At 30.9% G+C, this 17,873-nt stretch overlaps 1 pseudogene; it reads left to right on the top strand.

Annotated features, from left to right (window-relative positions):
- The first annotated feature begins 1,599 nt into the window (after positions 1-1,599).
- Positions 1,600-5,209, top strand: LOC121391522 (annotated as a pseudogene).
- Positions 5,210-17,873: the final 12,664 nt, after the last annotated feature.

Below are 17,873 nucleotides of genomic sequence, written 5' to 3'. Positions count from 1 at the left end.
ACCATTTGTTAGTGCCGCAACTCAAATTCCGTTCTGGTCTATAGTGGTCTATTGGAGTTATTGACCCAAGTATTGATAATGGTATTATATATTTATTAATATTAAGTTATTGTATAAATTTTGTTTATTATTGTCTGATATATTTAAACCACACGCTCTCTTATTAAGAGATCAACTTTATTGTTTATGGAGACAGATCAAGCGTCTGTTACTGATTTAAAGGCAGTATTAGATGTTCCTGGACTAAAGTCTGAGGTATTAATAAATATGATTTTATATTAATTTCATTTATCAAACTAGATGTATGCTATGGTTAATGTTAAATTAGCGCAATATATGGGGTTTCCGATCTATGACATTATGTTTATCAAAGATTGATAAAGTATTCAAATCAAACATCAGGACCATGCTGATATTTACAGTCACCGAGCTGAGTAGTCCATTTGATATAGAGATATTGATATTATTGTATGTTAGGTTGCTATGGAATTCAGATGATCAAGTATGGTGTTAAAAAGCTCGAGATGATTTGGAGATTGCTCTTAATTAGCTCCTAATACACCTCACACATTTGTACTGTTTAGGGGCAAGTAATTCTCTCTAATATATATCTATTGTTATATGTAACATTAGATCTTTTATACACGAGGTGGATTATTGTCCCGGTCTGTACATTTCTTAGAGGGAGCACGATCAAAATTTGAAGAAGCTTATAAAACATTTTCATCATGTGTTGAGGTATTTATCTTGTTTTCGCTGGTATGTTGTCATAGCAACATGTATATTATAACATGACGTGGGTAGTTTTTACAAGATTGTGAAGAAGTTGGACGCGTCAGAAGACTTTACTAAAGGAAGCTGTTCGCATTGAACAGACAATGCCTCAGCTCTTCTCTCTTTAAGTATATTATATTTAGTATCTCAGCAAGATATCAGTAAGGCGATCCAATCATTAGAAACTGCTATTGCTATGGATAGACTTTGTATTCAAGCTTATAAAAACATTTAGCGTCATTGGAAATGCAACGGTATATGACATACATTTGTAGATATAAACTATTGAATATATTTTGTTGAGTGGGAACAAGTAGAGCTGGTGAATTGTATGAGTTAGCTATAAATATTCTCGATCTAGTTGAAATGCAACAAGCTTATTTAGCGAGGGAATATATAGCACTCCAGTATATAATATATGTGTATAATGTGATATCTAGTATTGTTAATATTTAGAATCAAGTGTGTCAAGAATATGGTATTATCCTGTGGAATTAGTAGCATCACGTATAGCAGCTGGACAACAACAAATAACTAACCTGTTGTTATTATTATTATTATTATTAATATAATAATAATAATATTAGTTCTTGTTATTGATAATAGTTACTCGTTTTATCATAATTATTACTATTATAATAGGTTTATGTAGACACGCCCATATTGTATGACTCTGAAAATCGTTGAAAATGTATAATGACACTGATATCGCTACAACTGAAGACTTTGAGGGGTTACAATTGGTGTAGTTTGCTATGACAAGAAGGTACCTCATTAGATTCTATATTATAGAATACAAATACATATTAGAGTTTTTCAAAGCCAATGAAGAAATATCTTACTTCGTATGGCAGTCAACGAATACGTACGGTTGTTGTGTTTACTGATAATACTATTCTCAATAATCCTGTTGAGAAATGGCCATACTGTATGCATTAATTGCTTCTATTCCAAGGTACTGAATATCTATATCTATTATTATATTATTATTATTATTATCTTATTAACTAGGGGTTCCCCCTAGACAAGCAATAAAATATGTTGAACTCAAGCAACCCAAAATGGTTGTAAATGATCTTGACAAACAATACAGTTTAATGGACAGGTATATTAATAATATACAATAATAGTGTCCACACACACAATGATTTCTATTTATACAGACGTAAAGTGTATGAAATTTGGAACGTCATGGTATAGACGTCCCACCGTATGTTGTATTGGATCGCAATGATGATGAGAGTCCAGATATTGTAGAAATAGATGATGACACAATAGAAGTTAAAGGACACATTTCATAAACCATTTGTAGAGAAACCAATATCTGCAGAAGATCATAATATTTATATTTATTTTCCATCAGATTATGGTGGTGCTCACACATATTATTTAGAAAGGTTTACTGTTTTTATAGTAGTAGTATTAATGTAATATAATATTCCCTCAGGTATTAAATCGGTCTAGTATGTATTCCACTGAGAGTACAGTCAGAAAAGATGGATCTTATATTTATGAAGAATTTTATGCCAACTGATGGCTCTGATGTAAAAGTCAGTCTTCCACAGCATCTTTTGTAATAATATATTATAATAATTACTGTATTATAGTTCTATTACTGTAATAATATTATAATATATTATTGTATTATAGGTCTATACTGTAATAATGTATTATAATATATTATTGTATTATAGGTCTATACTGTGGGGCCAGACTATGCACATGCTGAAGCTCGTAAATCTCCAGTAAGCGTTACCTGATGTAATGTTATTTATTACTTACAATTGTAGGCACTAGATGGTCGTGTTTGATCGTGATGATCAAGGTAAAGAGAAACGCTTTCCTGTTATATTATCTGCACATGAAAAATTAATTGCTCGTAAAGTGTTTTAGCGTTTAAGGTATACATTTGGAATGAATTTACTGACATTTATTATAATATTATAGCAAACAGTTTGTGGTTTTGACTTATTACGAGCTAATGGCAATAGCTAATGTTTTGTGATGTTAATGATTTAGTTTGGTGAAAACTTCAGAGAAATATTATGACGATTGTTCTCAGATTTTCTGTAAGTAGATATTGTTTAGTAATGGAATACTCTCTCTATGTTGTATAGTGAAACTATCCTACTAAAGTAGCTCCACATTATATTCCATCTATTGCTCCATCAGTAGAATATTGGCTCCTGCAGTACCAGTACCTATTCTAACTTCATCTAATACTCAGTTAGTTATAAAACTAATATAATATTTTATGAAGTTTTTTAGATTAGAGCTTACGTTGTGTCATTGGTATAATACGTCATGCTGATCGTACTCCTAAACAGAAAATGAAAATGATTGTTAAACATGTTGACTTTTTTACTTTATTCAATGAACTGGAGGAATACAAAAAAGGACAATTAAAACTAAAAAACCAAAGATTTACAGTAATTTTTTATTTATATTGTCAAATTATTATTGGTTTGTTATATTTAGGAGAGTACTTGATATAGCGCGTAAATTGTTAGATAATGCTAAGAGAGAAGAAAGTGATTAGAAGAGAAATACATAAATTGAAGACTGTGTTAGAAATGTATGTTGACAAAAGAATATGCTAATAATTATGTCAGTGGGCGTTCTGACCTTTCAAATGTTAATTATATTATAATTTTTTCTAGCATGTACTACTATGGTGACATTAGAGGTTAATATGTTTATTTAGGTATGGTCATTTTCTGGTATTAATCGTAAAGTTCAGTTCAAACTGTTACAAAAAAGGACATTAATGGAACTCCCTTTCAAGTAATATATCTCTTTATTATAATGTATTATAGTGTCCTTGTTAGCTCCTGCATTATTACTTATATTAAAGTGGGGTGGTGAGGTTACTGCAGCTGGGCAAGCTCATGCTGAAGAGTAGGGAAAGCATTTCGTCGTATGTATCCTGGTGGAGTAGGAGAATATCCTCATTACCTGGCTCTGGGTTCTTAAGACTTCATAGTACTTATCGTCATGATCTTAAGGTATGTTTAGTTTGTTATACACTTTATATAACAGATATAGGTATATGCATCTGATGAAGGTCGTGTTCAATGACTGCAGCAGCATTTACTAAAGGCCTACTTGATTTAGAAGGGAATTTAGCTTCAATTTTAGTACAATTAGTGAAAGAGAGATCAAAATGCTACTATATGTGGGATACTTCAAATGATGCTACTGAAGGCCTTTCCAAGTATGCACATAAAGTATACAATATAGTTAATATAAATTTACAGAGTTAAGCAGACACTTCATCAATACATTCAAGGAAGTGAAGATTTCAATCAAGACTCTATATAAAGGTTATTTTTTATATGTACTGGTAATATTTATGAACTATTTAGTTGGCGCCAACTATGTCACGTCCATTACTAGATGCTACTAATGCTGTTAATAATCCACAGAAAGCATGTGAGCTGTGTATCATCTTGTCAGTCACTTTTAGAAGAATTACGGGGTGTTTCTCAACAACAACTCATCGTTAGTAAACATGATTGTTAACATGATTTCACTTTCTCTCTCTCAGGTGTGTTATATCATAGGGAGAAGTTTAGACTTAATAATAATTCGATGGTCAAATTATTAAAAGACTTTCGTCTTAAGAGTGGCAAGTTTGATATTAGTAAAATCCCTGATATTTATGATTGTATCAAGTATGGATTTACAAACAATAGGTAATTATTCATACTTTAAATTTAATGAATTACTTTTATTATTAAAGTGAATTAAATCTTCAATGTGGTCTACATTTATATAAAAAAAAAGTGTAATCCATTTAGCTGATATTGTCATACCTCAGGTAAACTTAATTAATATAATAATTTATATTTATTATTATTTATTACAGGAGTATGGTATTACTGTGAATGAAAAAATGACCTATTAGTAAAAAAATATGTACTTTATTATTACATAATATTAGAGCTAATTTGAGGCACACATCATCAAATGCAGACCCAGATTTCCTGCATCGTCTAGATCCAGAGTATGTTATATATAATAACATGCAATGATAATTAGTTTATATGTAAAATAAGAAAGTCAAGTGGAGTCATTAGTCCTAATCGTAGTGTTAGAACACGTCTTTTATTTTACAAGTGAATCACATGTTCATTGTTTAATAAATATTCTTAAAATATGGAGATCTTATGTCGTTAAGGAAAAGAATGATGTTATAATTATCAAATCAATCTAATTACAGGACAGTAAATGGAAAGGATCTGTTGAGAACTGGAGAACATTCCAGAAACTAAATTATTTATCACAAGTTGTCTTTATGGTATTTGAAAAACATCTCCAAACCTGCAGAAGTGAGGGCGGTTATGTTGTTGAAACATATGTCAGTTCAGGAGTAAAGTCAAGAGAACTGTTGTTAAAAGGAGAGGACAGTACCTCAACTTTCCCCAACAGTTAATACACCTAGAAAAATTATCCATAAATCATCCAGTTATTAGCTCTAAAAAATCGTTTCCTGGTGCGTCATAATCAGAGCCTAAATCACTACAGTTGCTTGGAGAGTCATCACCAGGACATGAAATGTTGTCAAACATCTGAAGTGATGTAGTGTCACGAGATGACGACTGCTTGCTACACACTTCCTCTGAAAGTGACATACAAATAAATTCAAGAAAATCGTCAAAAAAGAGTCATCAGATGAAGAGCTACTAGTGAAGAATCATCTGATTTTTCATAAGAGGCTCTATAGAATATCAAGGAAATTATAATGGTATCATTGTTAATATTATCGTACTTATTTATATTTATGATAATAGGGTCCCTGAGTTTAGTGTCAATATTAGAACCTTCGGCTTCCCATTTGCACAGTCCAGTTACCAGACATGGTTTCATTTCTTGCAAATTTATGTGAAGAGCCAGAAAAATCATTGGATTTGTCAATTAACTTAAAAAGTCCATCCGAGCATAATAAATATTTAAATAACTTTCTATATATAATTACTTTTTATCAAAGGATAATGTTAATTTTAATGGAAGCGGTTTTACTAGTTTACGGTAGATTTTTAAGTGATCACCTGATGCTGAGTGGCGTTTCCTTGAAATGTTTATGGCGTCGACGAGGAATCTCTATACTCGAGACTGAAGTAGCTCTACACAAAAACACCGGAAGATATCTGGATTATTATTGATGGAAAAAGTTTATATAACGTTACTAAATGGTTTGAAACTTCATCCAGGAGGAAATAAAGTCATTGAGCATTATGGAGGAGAAGATGCTACAGTGAGTTTTATTGTAAGAACGTCACAAGTATATTTCTTGTGATAGGACATTTCAGACTTTATGTTTGTCTGGACAACCAATACTAAAAATCAATAAACCAAAAAGCAATTTATATATACAACACAACAAACCAATCAAAATAGATCTAATGAGTCCATAGCAACAGCCAACGAAATAGCTGGAATAGAGTCCTCGACAGATGATAATTGGTTGAAATGAGCAAATTGATTGGTCATGTATTGTATATAATATATACAATACTAAAAATCAATAAAGCTATATTATAGCTTGGTTTTCTTTATTGATTTTTAGTATTGGTTTGTACAGAGAAACATAAAGTCTGAAATTCCTATCATAGCTATTACCTCTCTACCTAAGCCTTTTCAACAAGTATATTTGTTGTAGCTTGTTTTTGAATCTTTTCATACTAACAAGAAAACTAGCACGAGCTTATATGGTAACTATCATATTGGAGATATTGTTGAGGAGGAGAGAGAAGTAAGTGGTGAAATTTTATGCAAGACAAGATAACTAACTTGTTTGGTAGCTATCAGAAATTAATAAAGACTTTTTTACGACTGAGAAAAGAGCTTTTTGATAAAGTTCGTAATATATGATCAGAAGTTGTGACATTATTTAACATCAGGGATACTTCAATGTCAATGTGACCATTTTTACAATCTTGTTTTTGCAAGCTGTACTTTTTGAGGTTCTTTCTGTTGCTATTTTGTGGCAGTTTGGTACAGACTGGATACCATATCTGACAGCTTTAATATGTATTATTATATTCACAGGTAAAATCATCTTGTAGCTTGTAATATTGTGATATCTATTTACTAACTAGACACAAGCATTATGGTCACAACATCATTTTGGACACTTCCCTTTTGAGAAGTGGTCTTTAAACAGTTTTCTACATAATCTTACTTTTGGATTTTATCAGGGATGGTCTTGTAGTTGGTGGAGATACCGTCATAACCAACATCATGCCAAAACAAATGTTGGTTAGTCTTTATGGAGTCTAATATCTGATCATTTGAGCTTCTCTTGAGATTCATTGATTAGTGTATTATTAATTGAGTTAGTCCTCATTTGTGGATTGTACTATCAGTGAATGTTCAATGATTAGTGTATTTTATTACTAATTTTGTTGTGATCCTATTACCAGGGCGATAAAGATCCTGATCTTTGTGATGGTATTGTACTGATGTGGAAATGTAGTTGCTGAAAAGGTAAATATCCTGTCAACATTAACTTTAAAGTCACATATTTACTAGAAGATGTGCAGTAATTCTTGCTTGACATATGCATGATATATTGTAATTTATAGTTGTTGACTAACCACAGCACTCAGTTATAGTTTTAAAAAAGCTTGTCTATTTATTTTGTTCTTCTGTCAAAGACACCCTTTGTTTACCGTGAGGAGACCAGTATCCACGATTAGGTTCATTACAGCTCGACTTGTCTGACGCTAACTGTTCTCAGTTATACAAATTTTTTTGTTACTAAAATATGAGATATTGACTTTATAGCAAAAAGTTAAAGTTATACTTGTCAAATATTTACATAATCATGACATGTGAAATTTATTAATTTACTGTTTAAAAGGACAATTTGAATAGTAGCCGGAAGACCTATCCTATTATGTTATTAATGAAGTTGACAATGGGCTGGCTATAAATGTGGTACAGGAAGTCCATACGTTGATCCTTACTTGTTAACAATACACACAAGAAAGTATGGGTTTCCAGTGTCACTTTATTATTGCAATGTCATTCATCGATTGTATAAATCTTGTATAAATCTGCCCAAATCTGCCGGTCTGGCCTATGAATACAATGCCTTTTTGTTGGCTTTGACATTAGTCCTATGTGATATGTGTCTATGTGTATTTGTCCTTCAGATACTTGCGTTATATATAAGTTCCAACCCCTTAAAAACTTAAAAATCAAAAATACACAAAAAAGTATGGCATTCCAACTTGATAAACACTATGGTTACATTAAAAACATAACCATGGTTTCTTTTAATATTGCTTCCAGCACTGGAACTATGTGTCTTTTGAATAGCAATATAGTATGTGGCGGAGATCTTGTATCTTATAATTTATGCGCATGTACTTTAATATCGAAATGACACTAATATTCAGTATAAAAACAAAACAGCTTATAAATGGAACAGTACAATACGCCTATATCATTGTGACCTCAGTCAACGGTAATCTGCAAAAACAAATCATTTATAGACTTACATTTTAGACAAGTCTTCTTTTCAAGAGGAATAGTAAATCATTACAAGTCGTAAAGTTGATTTTACGTTAGAACTTATATTTTGGAGCTAGCGTAGAAGCGGCTTCTCCTGAACGATAGCCATAGTAGCTAGATACTTTGAGGCTTCGTAGGAAGCAGATGATTGGAAAAAAAAAAAAAAAAAAAAACCCACTATTAATTATTACAAGATAGGTGATATATTAATTATCGATATTTCTTTATACAGTGGGGCAAGAACCAATGGGGAAAATTGCCCTATCAAAAATCCAAGATAAATTTGAACACAGTAAGTAGATAGTTTGTAACATGATTATTTTATCTCTCCAAATAGTTGCAGCTGTTTATATTATGACACTTTACTTTAAATTAGAATGTGCAATTTATATCATCACTGAAAAAAAAATGGGAGGTATTTATATTAAATGTTTATTTTACATGTTTATTGTTATTATTTACTGTAGGACCTTATTTGGATGTCCATGTTTTATCTTCGTTGGCATCTTTTGTTTTCTACTCTCCTTGGAGGATTTTGGCCATCACTTGTATTCTTTTTCTTAATGAGGTTAGGATAATTATGAGATTGTTTAATCAAGATATGTTAATATAGGGGCTTTGAAAGTTATTGGTTCACACTTTATAGTCAGATCAATCATGTACCGATGGAAATAGTTATGGAAAAAGAATGATACTGGCCGACAATGCAGGTAATAACAAGTCATTACTATAAGTAATAAAATACTGATAATACTTTAGCTGAAAGGACTTGTAATACCACATCTAACTGGTTCTGGGACTGGTTTAGCGGATATTTAAACTATCAGATAGAACACCAGTAAGTTATATAATGCTAGTAGTTATATACAATTATTACATCATTTGCTAGTCTTTTTTCGAGTATGCCATGTCATAATTTCCATAAAGTTCAACCTTATGTAATGGAATTTTGTGAAAGACATGGGTTACAGTATTGTGTCAAGCCACTATGGACTGCTATCAGGGATATCACAAAATCTCTGGAAAAGTCAGGACGAGTATGGCTTTCATCATGGAAGATGGCTTCCACTAAAAATGACAAATCTGAGCAAAAATGACAATTTGTACAGAATACTTGTAGAGTTTAATATCAGTACTTATAACTGTACCTTTATTTGTGAAGCTGATATTGTAGTAATATCCACAAACTTGAAACTATTCCTTGTTATTAATATTCAATATTTTTATTTTTAAACTATTGATACAAAAGAAGAGTGTGGCTAAAACTATACAAAAGTTTGGGTGGTTCTTGGTGTAACTTCACTCTGATGACATCATCATTAAATGACAGTAGTGATGTCATCATATATGATGACATCATCTAAATCCATCACCTACACCCTAAACCAAACCTTATGACACATAGTGATGTCATCATCATAGTACAAGTTACATCATCATAGAGTTACACCAAGAAGGACCCAAAAGTTTGTTGTGTTTAAGAAGATTAAATTTACTATTGTTTAATCATAATTTAAATAACCATAGTCAATATTGATTTCATAAGATAGATATATAGCAACAGATATCAGAGCCTTCTTTTCATCAGTTGGAGGTATGTTCATATTGTATAATGTTCTTTTAAATATTCTCTGCTTTGCCCCACCATAATTTCAAATCTATTATGAAATATCTAACTTATAATCTAAATGACATTTACTTTTGATATTTAGTTGATGAAAAGTAAGGACTAATAGTATTGATCTTGTTGTTCGGTACACATGATAGTGCTATAGCTTCCAGGGATTTAATAATATACTGTAATTACTGTCAATATAATAAAGAATGAGGAACTTAGCTATAATGATAGAAGTTGTGCTCTAGTGGTATATAATTATTTAGATTTAGCCGACTCAATCACTTCAGTTCTTTGATTGGTGCTTTATACAGTCATCTCTCATTTTGTTTGTCCAGTAATATTTGTTAGGGTAAAGGGATCAAAAGATAATTTTAGAGTACAGATCAAAAATGGTAACAAGTGTACTACTAAAAGAAAGAAGCATAGCTCTCCTTTACCTAATGAAGTTGTATCAAAAGGAAAACTAAAGAAGAAAGAATTTGAAGTGAAATTTATTGAATTGAAGATAGTCTGGAACCTGGGGATTTAGTGTTGTTGTACAGAGTAGGTGAACAAAAACCACATTTTGGTATTTTTGTAAATCATCATTCAAGTTATGATTGTGATTTTCCACTCCTAATGATTAAAGGAAAAACAAAGCCACTGGAAGTAGCTCGATTTAATGCCACTCGTCGAGATGTCATGTCATTTCAGCTGTTACCAGAATATTTTATGGAGATTATGAGCGTGTTTTGCTATCCGAAGGTTAACATACAGGCGAGAAAATTGATTCTTTACAAGCACTAAATATGGCAGAGAAAGTTGAAAGAGAGATTAATATTCATCCCAAGAAGTTAAGATGATTACAGAGGCAGAAACACAAGAGGAACGTAGTTTAATAATGTGTACATTCACATTAGCTCATGTCTATAAAGAGTTGGGAGTTTTGCTAGCAAAATCCTATTGATTTAAATCCTGATACATTTCAGGATGCTCTGCCACTTTTCTGATCCAATTAATGTAAAATTACCTCCTGTTAAACTAGGTCCTGTAGCTACTGGTGCTCCACCTTAATATCTCAGATAGCGTAAGTCCTCAGTAATATAATCAAATGATCATTCATTACATTATATGTAGCAATGGTATTAGACCTCCACCTGACTTTCCCACAAAAGCATATAATGAAATCTGTAATGAATTACAAAATGGAGATATTGTTTTGTTTTCAGGGGCTACAAGTTCTGGAGCAATTATCAAAATATTTGATGGAGCTGTTTTTTCACATGTTGGATTGGTAAGTATATATAATACATGTTTAGTTGTGTAAATTGAAATATATAGGTGTTACGACCTCCATACACCAGTTACATCATGGTTTGGGAGTCCAGTACTAATAAAGCAGGGGCTTGTTGATGTTGATATGGGAACAGTTCATACAGGAGTGGAAGTTTGGCTCTCAAGAACAAAATTTTCTCTGGCTGGTATGATCGTGTGGCAATTCGTAAATTAACAGGACTGAGTGAGGAGCAACGACAAATAATGTATGATACATTTGAAGGTTAGCTACTGAACTAATTAATAAGGTTTTTATTTACATTTTAGGACGTAAGAAGCTTCAAGGAAGACATATGAAAAGAGTCAATTAGATTACATGATTATGTCTGCTGTTAATGTTAATAATGAATACTTGGAATTTCTAAAAAACCACAAAGAGGATTTGAGTTCATTATTTTGTAGTGAACTTGTTGCTCATGTATACCAGGAAGTTAATCTAATTGGTGAGTTTAAACAATAGTGACAATGAACCACACTTCAACATTTTATAGATATGACCAAACTATCAGATGAATTCACTCCTGATGATTTTTCCAGTCATCGTACATTGAAACTGAACTTTGGGCATTTAGAACCAGAGATATATATCAATATAAAAAAATAATATCCATTAAGTGTGAAAAAAACATTGTTGTTTAAACTCTTGCATTGTATTCAAAGACATTGTAGTAAACGGATGGAAACACAAAACAACTTTGTATCTTCATCAATTAATTTGTCTGCCATTTTTAATAATAATTATTAATCTTTTTTCTGTTCAATTTACGATATTGATTGGTCAACTCAAGTTGTGCCCAACAGTCAATACAAATGACATAATATAATTTGATGACCTAGTATATAACCACTATAGACTATAAACTCCAAGAGTATTTGATGGTTGTGAATTTTCTTTATAGGTCTGTCTTCTAACCATCAACCCTCCACGAATTAGGGAAATAAATTAGTACAGTTATCTGGTGAAAAAATAATAACAAGAAAACCAAACCATTAGATGAAAGTAATGCTATTTTTAGTGTTATCCCTTCCATGCTCCTTCCTGATCAATTTTACAACTAGTAATATTTTTATTAGTGCTCAGGAATTACCTCTTCAAGAAGAATCAACTTGTCTTATTGTATGTACATTTTGGCAGGACTTCAAACAGTTTGTCACATTTCAAACTTATAGATTTGAAATTAATCACTGTCTCTTCTAAAGTATTGCCTTTTTGTCCTAATAATTTTTATCTGACATTCTTCTTTTCGTAGTTCTTTCTTCATAATGTTCACGGTCTTTTCATTTCCTTATAGAAAGCTATTTTGATTTTATGATACAAGTTACCATTTCAACAATGCTTAAATAGCTAAAACCGGTATAAAAATTGTCTGGATTTTAGCAGCTGTCTACTTTGATAAGATTCATTTAAAGAATTGATGCTTCTGCATTTAATACAAGACTTAGAAGTATCATTAATGTACAAGTGTTTCACTATAGTTAGATTGAACGAATCTAGTTATTAAGGTATAGAGACAAGATCATTAGAGAGTAGAGTATTTTCCTGTCAAGTGAGCCATTTCTTTCCCATTAGTTAGTACCATACCTGTAGTTAATAGAATTGGGCAACCATTATTTGTAAGAGAACTGAATTGATGACTATGTGGCTCAACATTAGACATCAAGAATAATGAAATAAACAATAGACAAGACATATCTAGAATTAACATATTTCAATCTGCCAGAATATAAAGATATTATTAATACATGTGTATTAAATTAGTATCATACAAATAGATAAATAACATTCAACAAAATCATTGACAATTAGAAACAAAAAGATGATGAGGTATCCTTCCTAATTAATAATAAAATAAAATGATATATTATTAATGAGTTTACCTGTTCCCATATTGATTTTGATAGATCTTCAGCAGTCATTTGATATTATTTATAACAGAAAAAATAAAGATAGTGTTAGAGCAAATGCAAAAAAATATGCTAGCAATAAAATCTAAAAAAGTATATAGCAAGTGTACATTAATATATGAAAGAAGTATACTACAATGCAGCTAATATACACACACACACAGAGCAAAGATTCCAGTACTATAGTTCATTATCTATAACAAAACACATTATTTAGTATTAGCTACAAACTATACTTGTAGAACAATATACAAAAATTGAACAAACAATTACTTCCAACAATAAAATAATTAATAGATTGGTTTTCTATAACACATATCTAAGTGCTCTTAATGACAATCCAGTGAAAAGAACAAGTAATTCCACTTAATTATTCTCAGAACATAGTAATTAAGTGTGACTGTAGGTGTGGCTTGAACATTGTGGCCACATCCAATTTTAATTTTCTAGACTGACTCTTTCAAAGAACGTGATTGGCTGTTGCTCTCAAAACGATTTCTTTGTTATTCTCTACTATGGAGTAAGATTGTCTATCTGATCATGATCAAAATGTTTAGTCTAACTAAACATTTTGCAGATAACTTTGTCTTATGTGCAAAATTCAATAAATCTTTTGCCTTCTGTGCAAAATGCCTGAAGCTATGATCAAGACCTATCTTAATTGTTAATGGCTCTAGTCAAAGAATAAGATTTCCTAAGAAACTTGTCTATTTTTGTTGTTGTATTTGCATTTATGAAATATTTTTTGTGAAGATTTTTGTGGGAGAATCTTGTGTCTAACTTTTTTGGGGGGGAATTTTTTGCTTTTTGGGGGGATATTTTGGAGGCTTTACTTTAACTAAACTTTTTTGCATTTTGTGCAAAATGCAATAAACCTTTTGCCTCATGTGCAAAATAGAACAAACCTTTGACCGTTACGAGCAAATACAATAAACTTTTGCAAAAATGCAATAAACCTTTTGCCTTATAGGCAAGGTGCAATATGTTTAAACGTGTTCAAATAATAAGAGAAGCTATAGGGAAGATTTCACAAAGATTTCAATCACTGAATTTGCAATAAACCTTTTGCCTTATGCGCAAAATGCAATTAACTTTTCGTCTTATGTGCAAAAATGCAATAAACCTTTTGCCTTATGTGCAAAAAGCAAAAAACAGCCTAAGCATTTAGCATTTTACCTTTAATATTTTAAAGAACAAATGCTGTACTTTAACAATAGTAGGTGAATGAATAGTAAGGATCTTATAATAATAGCTAAGTAAACAATAACAAAAACCAGAGAAAGTAGAAATGTAAACAATAACAATAATATTCAAGTACACTGGATGTCTCACTACCAAACATATACAATTGTGAAAGAATAATGAATTAATTAATGAATATATGGATTATCTAATGAGGTAGTGATCACATAGAATTATTGGGTTATCAGTTAACAAAGTAGACTTTTCACTTGGGTACAACACTCAGCTGCTTCAGAGATAGAATGTCAAAGAAAATGTATTATTCTTTGTAAATAATTTTCAACATAAGTTTGTGTAAACAAGCTTTTAGTAATTTTTACAACTATCATCTCACAAATGTGTGAGTTGTGACACTTATTGATAATATGATGTATAAACAAGTCAACAAAAAACCACTGGTTGACTAATAAAATTTATGACTACTGATTTATAAATGTATAATTATTGTGCAAGTAGCAACTTATCATCATTGTTACTTGTTCTAAAAAGTAGTTTTCTCTACTAATTATTGAGCCATATATTCTACAAACACCAATATGATATACAATGAATCAAGTGTGTGAAATTAATGTGGTTGTACAATAATATACTTTACTATAATAATTAATTCTATTTGGGTCAGTCTATTTTATTACTAGCTATTGACTACTTGCTATGAGCAACAATACATTCAAATATGAATGATAAACAAAACTTATTTGACTCGTGTAATTATAATATGTTACACTATTTCTCTCATACAGTGTCAACAGTCAGAGATAAGAGATTTAGAAAATGAGCCTAAAATGAGAAATAGTCTTATCTTTGGGGTAGAAGAGATATATGGTACCCTTGTCATGATAATAATAAATACTTAGTACATTTATTGTTGTTCCTCTCCATCAATAAAACCATGTGTTCAGTAGTTATCAGAATTAATAGTGTAAAAAAAAAATTAAACTGACATGGTCTAAGTGCTAAATGACTTTCATATACAAGCCAGACATGGGGCAATCACTTGTGCTTGAAGCACTTTAAGCACATTTTTTTGGGGAGTGTTTGGAGGTGCTTTCAAGCATTTATTATGTATAAGCATTTATGCTTGTGCTTGTGCTTAAGCATTTTATAACATTAGTGCTTAAAGCACTTTTATAAGCACTTTTAAGCACATAGGCTGCAAGTATTTGCACTTAGCACATCCAATAATAATCTTTTGCAATCATGGTGTGTTGGAAGTTCCTGCATTCTCTGCTGTGGCAGTGTGGCTGTTTTGTGTAGCAAGTAAGATCTTTAGGTCAGAGAAATGCCAACTGGCAGATACTACATCATATAAAAACTAATGTTATATCATCTAACAATACGTATTTTAAAATTGACTTAGATAAAAGAATTGTTATATGAAGAAATTTTTGGTCAAAAGTACTTGTGCTTTAAGCATTTATATTTTGGAAGCATAAATGCTTATGCTTCTTGATTACTTCTTATTTACTTAATAAATCATGCTTTTTAGTAAATCATACTTTATTTAATAAATGAAGCATGATTTAGTAAGTCACAAGTCATTTAACAAATAATGAGTATATAAAAAGTAACTCATATCTGTTAACTGTATTATTAATTAAATGTATTCAATTTTAATAACAAACAGCAGCCCATACATTGAAAATAAGAAGTATGTTGTTTGGATTTGAATAATTTATTAGGTTTCTGTAAAACCAATGTAAGTAACCAAAAAGCTGAAGTTATCACATTTTAGATTTTAGAAATGAGACATCAACACAAGTGTTAAGTAATCTTGTCAATCCTTGCAATAAACTCATTACTTATCTTTTCTATAGAGGGGGGTCGTATGTAAAGGTTATGACAACATTGAATAGCCTCATTATAACAATCACTATTCTCAGCACCAGTTGTTGCTATAAACATAGTTGTGTCAGATGAATGGAGAACAGCTTTATAGGTCTGTGACAATGTAATGATAAACTCTTGATTGTCTTCCCTCCAAGATGATCTCATTATTATATAGGTGGTAGAAACCCACAGATTTTTTGTGAATAGGTCACCTTTTAAAACCTCACAAACAATTTGAGATATTGGATATATGCTAGTACTCAGAAGACCACCAATAATCATAATTTGTTTGATCACTTGAAGTCTTTAATTCTTTACTGATGTTTCAAAGGTGTTATATTAGTAGAATAATCATTCCAATCATCTTATTGTTGTTGATACCTTGGTTAGAACCAATAACACAACAGGTGAGCTAAACGTGAAATTTTCCGGTATGGTGATCAAATGAAGTCTATTTAATAAATAACAACAACATTCTGAAAATGATTCCTGAAAAAATCTTCGCTCATTTAACACTGTTTACTTAATAAGAAAGGAATAATGATTTAATTAAAAGATGGCAACCACAATCAGTACAACCTCAAAGAACGTTCAACTTCAAACATCACTGGTCATACATTTGGTTATTTTGGTCTCCTTTTGACATTAAGAGAAACTCTTTTACCTCTAATTACATGAATAATTAAATTTATCAAACTTCAGTGCAAGCCTGCAAGGAAAATGTTATTTTTGAGACTTCCATAAAAGCTGGTTGCATTGAACAAGATCTGCTAACATATAAGCTGATAAAGTTAGCTTTCTCAAATCTTTATTTGCCTTTGATGGCCTTTGTACGAGAAAAATTCTTTCATCTCTGTCAGTTCATTTGAAAGTCATGTAATGCATGTTAGTTATTGACACTCTGCTGTAAGAATTTGTTTTACATATATGGTCCATATTAATATACAGTCACTTTCTTATCATGTAAGTTAGGGCTCTCAAGCGTATTCAAACTTGACTACATTTTATTAGATATTACATTTTGTAATGTGGCTTTCAAAACAATTTTATGTGAGTGTATTTTAATTTTACTTCATTCTTGCGAAAATTCTATCTCCTCTGGTATCCGATTATTAATTGAAATGACTACTCAATAAAGTGTTGAATCTCCTCTGGATCTGACAGTCAGCCACTGAGAGAGATGTATTAGCTTTAAATTTGAACTCTTAAGTACAACAATTTGTTACGATCAAAATAGGGATGCCTAATAAGTCACCACTAATTGTACTAATTGCTATGATCAATGACAAATGGTGAGTCCTCCATCAACTATGCACAGCATATTTATCTACAGGAATGTGAAGTATATTAATGCACACTGTAGTTTTGTTTGAAAACTAATTTAAGCGTGTGGCCATTTTATATGCTCTGTATTGTTTAAAATTATAACAAACTGTTTTTATTAAATCTTAAGAGGTTCATATCTACATATATATATAGCATAATATAAAATAAACCAGAACATCAATACATATAGCTCATAAGATCAAAATAAAATTAAACTTAAAGCTTGAAACTGTAATTCTAAAATAAAGCAGCAATAAACTACACACACACATAACTAAAGATGTTGCACATTATATAATCAAAGGTATATACTGTTGACAAAATAACCCTAATAGAGTTTAAA

This window comes from Gigantopelta aegis, unplaced genomic scaffold, assembly GCF_016097555.1.
Source record: "Gigantopelta aegis isolate Gae_Host unplaced genomic scaffold, Gae_host_genome ctg2585_pilon_pilon, whole genome shotgun sequence".
NCBI classification, from domain to species: domain Eukaryota; kingdom Metazoa; phylum Mollusca; class Gastropoda; order Neomphalida; family Peltospiridae; genus Gigantopelta; species Gigantopelta aegis.
The sequence above is the reverse complement of the archived record's forward strand: the minus strand, read 5'-3'. Positions and strand labels throughout refer to the sequence as shown.